The following is a 4,859-nucleotide window of genomic DNA, read 5'->3' on the forward strand; positions in this document are numbered from 1 at the left end:
CAGCGTGCGCCATGTCCGAAGTCGGAGCTGCGCCCCGCCCCGCCCCCGCCCGAGGGCCTGCCGCGCATGCGCAGCCTCCGCCTTTGGAGGCGGGGTTTGATGATGTTGGAGGGGCGGTGCTTTTTGCGGGACTACTCCTGAGGCTCTTCTCCTTAAGATTGGTATCATAATTAATGATTTATATAGCAGGGGTAGGCGAACCAAGACCCGCCGGCTGCTTTGTCCGGCCCTGCAAACTCAGAATTATTTTTACGTGTTTACATAGCTGGGGGAAAAATCCAAAGGAGAAGAATAGTCTATGACCTGTGAAAAGTTTCTGAAATTCACGTTTCAGTGTCCCTGAATAAAGTTTTATTGGCACACAGACACGCCCACGCGTTTACCTAGCATCTCTGCCTGCTTTTGCCTTGCAACAGAGTAGGTAGTTGCTAAAGATGCTACAGATCTGCAGAACCTGAAGTATTTACGATCTTGCCTTTTATGGAAAAAGTTCGTTGGCCCCTGCTTTATAGAGTTGACAGGACAATGAAGTATGAACACCCAGCGCCCTGATACAGGTCCTTGCGTGGTGAACTTTTGCTAAATGGCCTTTGAGTTACTCCTACCCCTCCCACCTTCACTTCCCTATCCTTGGCCTCATCACTTCCCATCTGGACCAGTTTAGGAGCCTCCTACCCCTGGTACTTTCTCATCCCTGGTACTATCAAGAACTCTAGGCTGGGGTGGTGGCTCACGCCTGTAATCCCAGCACTTTGGGAGACAGAGGTGGGAGAATTGCTTGAGGTCAGGAGTTCAAGACCAACCTGGCAGCGTAGCAAGACCCATGTCTCTACTTAAAAAAATTAAAATGAGGCTGGGCGCAGTGGCTCACGCCTGTAATCCCAGCACTTCCGGAGGCCGAAGCAGACGGATCGCAAGGTCAGGAGTTCGAGACTAGCCTGGCCAATATGGTGAAACCCCATCTCTACTAAAACTACAAAAGAATTAGCCAGGCGTGGTGGCGGGCACCTGTAGTCCCAGCTACTTGGGAGGCTGAGGCAGGAGAATCGCTTGAACCCAGAAGGTGGAGGTTGTCGTGAGCCAAGATCGTGCCATTGCACTACAGCCTGGGCAACAGAGCAAGACTCTGTCTCAAAAAAAAAAAAAAAGAAAGAAAGAAAATGAAAATGAAAACATTGGCTGGGTGCAGTGGCTCATGCCTGTAATCCCAGCACTTTGGGACACCAAGGCAGGCAGATCACCTGAAGTCGGGAGTTGGAGACTAGCCTGACCAACATAGAGAAATCCCGCCTCTACTAAAAATACAAAATTAGCCAGGCTTGGTGGCACATGCCTGTAATCCCAGCTACTCGGGAGGCTGAGGCAGGAGAATTGCTTGAACCCGGGAGGTGGAAGTTACAGTGAGCCAAGATCATGCCATTGCACTCCAGCCTGGGCAACAAGAGTAAAACTCTGTCTCAAAATAAATAAATAAATAAATAAATAAATAAATAAAATGAAAAAATTAGCTGAGCATGGTGGTGCAAACGTGTAGCCCCAGCTACTCGGGAGGCTGAGGCAGGAGGATTGCTTATACCCAAGAGTTCAAGGCTGCAATGAGCTGTGATCTTGCCACTGCACTCCAGCCTGGGAAACATAACAGTGTTTTTTTTTTTTTTTTTTTTTGAGCATCTTGTCTCTTAAAAAAAAAAACAGAAAAACAAAAAAAACTCCACTCATTCCACCACTGCTTTCAAACCTCCAAGGTCTTCCTATTTCTAATGAGATGAAATCTAAGCACCTACATTGCAGGCTGTCAGAATTGGTCTTTAGGAACCTTTTCCTGCAGGATTTTCCACCCAAGCAAACTGCCTCTGTGTAGAACTTCACACCATTGCCTGACCAACCTGGCTGCTTCCTGGCCCCAAGCATTGGCACTCACCATTTCCTTTGCCAAAAGTACTGTCATGCCTCTTTGTTATTCAGAAAGCACCTATACATCCTTTTAAACACAGCCCAAATATCCCTTTCCCTCAGGAAGCTTTCCCAGTCCCCTTCTGTGTCTCCCCTCAGTCCCTTGTATTTCATGTTTGTTTCATATTTCATATTTTTGTCCATCTCTAACACAAATCCCTGACACAGCCTCTCAGTCAGCATTCATCACATAAATGAGCATTCAATTAATGACCAAGTGCATTCTATTTTTACAAGTGAAGAGGTGCAGGAAAGTTGAGAGTAAATTGGCATTGGCTGCATCATTTACCAGGCACCTTGCTAAGTGTCAGGAATAGAATGGTAAAAAGGAACGCAAATTTGGCTATTAAGAGCTTTCAGTCTCTCAGGATAGGAATCTAGTAATCACACAAATGTAAAGTTTCACATGCAGCAAATACTTTAAAGAGAAGGTATACATGTAACAGTTCCTAAATTTATGTTGCTATGGCAGTGTAACAAATGAGCCCTTGACAATCCCAGCGCTTTGGAAGGCCAAAGTGGGGGGATGTCTTGAGGCCAGGAGTTTGAGACCAGCCTGGGCAACATAGCAAGATCCCATCTCTACAAAACATTAAAAGAAAGAAAATGGAGAGAAAAAATAAAACATTGTAAGGTCTGGGCTTTCTGTAAAAGAAAAGAAAAAAAAAAAAAAGACAGTTCAAGACTTAGTGTAGCAGGACGAGCCGTAGACAAAACCTCTCAGACACTGAGTGGTGGAAGGAAGGGCTTTATTCAGCTGGGAGCATTGGCAAGCTACTGCCTTAAAATCCAAGCTCCCCAAGGGTACAATTTCTGTCCCTTTTAAGGGCTCACAACACTAAAGATTTCACATGAAAGGGTCATGATTGATTTGAGCAAGCAGGGGGCATGTGACAGGGGCTGCATGCACTGGCGGTCAGAGTGAAACAGAACAGAGCAGGGAGTTTCACAATGTTCTTTTATACAATGCCAGGAATCTATGGATAACGTCGGTTTCTAAGTCATGAGTTGATTTTTAACTACTAGGTTTAGGCCAGGCAGGCCCAGGCCCGGTTTTGGGCCTGGGGCCGGGCTGCCTGTTTTGGTTTTACTTCCCTGCTTTTCTTATAACAGGTACTGAGTATAAAACAATATAAAACAATATGAGAGGGTCTCTCTCTTTCCTCATTTCCCCCCTTTGAGACTCTCACTTTTTATTAGTGGGAGTTCTCACTCTTGTTTTGTTACTTATGTCTTTTGTGCAATAGATTGATAGTGATTTATATAGTACACTTGTGCTGAAGCATTTTGGTGAACTAAGGTAGGAATGAAGTTTTTTTATCATTTGAAGAAGTACAGGTAGCAAACAAGGGAGCAGTCAGCAGGTTTTATTACTGTTATGACTTTTATAGTAAGAGTTTTAAATCCTCCTAGTGCTGGGAACTAATTTTTAAACATGGCTTCAGGGTTGAATTCATGCTACACTTGTATGGGCACGTGTGTTGGTTTTGTCATATTTTTAGCTATGTCTTTAACTACTTGCCTTTGATTATCTATGTGTAGACAGTAATTAGTAAAGTTAAATTTTTTATAGACCTCTTTTTCAGCTGCTAGCAAGTAGTCCAAAGCCAATCTATTTTGATAGATAGCATTTCTTATCTGAGTTTCTTGCCAGGCCAGAATAGTCAAGGCTTGACCGGTTTTATTAGTGATGATTTCTAAAACAGCTTGCAACTGTATGATTCGGTTGAGCATGTAAATGGGGGTCCAGTATCCCCATGAGCCGTCTTGTGTCTAAGTGGCAGGTCTATAGTATTATATAATATTTTAGGAGGCCATTTACCATCTTTCCAATTACCTATGGCTATGCTTTTGTTTTCCAAGGGAAGCATAGACAGGGAAGCCCAGGAGTTCACCTGTTTTTATGGGCAGTAGGAAGAAAGATGGTTTAATGGTGCCAATAACACAACTACCCGTCCACTGGTCAGGCAGCTTAGCGTAGGCTCTATGTCTACTTATCCAGTATAACCTGGTGAGGGCAGTCCAGTCCTGTGGAATTCTGGGTGCACCCAGACAGTCTGCAACCTTGGAAATTTACTGAATGGATCTCTTTCTGTGTAATTGGAACTCTACCGTGTAACTGGGTTTTTTTGGTACCATTATACACTTTTTGCCCTAGACAACTAAGTCATCCTACAGAATGAGTGAATTTTTTCTTTTTTTCTAACTATGCAATATTGTCCAATAATTGAGACTTTTAGAACCTAGAGATGATTAGGGTGATTCTTTTGGGCCAGGAATTAATCAGGAACTGGGTTCGTAGGCACTAATTCTTAGGCTTCTTATGGCCATTGATCTCTTACTACAGTTTTTTCACAAACATAACATGAACTGACATTTAGAGACTGGGCTACATGCTCGGCTAATTGCAGAAACAAATTTCTGGTTTTTCCTGGAGTCTCTGGTACTGGCACATTTAGTTTATTATAGAAAGTCTGAAATACTGGTTCTGGAGAGAGTTTACGAACCCCCTCTTTTACTAAGATATTTACTGTAGGACCTAACCTTTTCCTATTGATGCCCAGAGATACGTGTTCTCCCTTTTTTTTTTTTTTTTTTTTTTTTCCTTGGGTTTAAGGAATTTGTAATTATTAATTTTAAGGGGTTACAGCTTCCACTGGTACAGGAGGCGCTGTCTTCTCCTTTTGGAGCTAAACAGGATCTTTTTTATCCTTTTCTTAAGTAGTCTAGATGACAGAAGACCAGTAATTACACACATTTGCACATGAAGTTAATTTATGACAGATATACTTATTTCCTGCCATGTAACCTTTTTTTTTTTAATTTAAAGAACTGCATCTTATTCTATGCCAATTGCTATTGATAGTGGCACAAGCATTAAATTTTAGGGTTATATGCTTGGAGAC

Source organism: Rhinopithecus bieti, unplaced genomic scaffold, assembly GCF_001698545.2.
Source record: "Rhinopithecus bieti isolate Rb0 unplaced genomic scaffold, ASM169854v2 scaffold_9899, whole genome shotgun sequence".
NCBI lineage: Eukaryota > Metazoa > Chordata > Mammalia > Primates > Cercopithecidae > Rhinopithecus > Rhinopithecus bieti.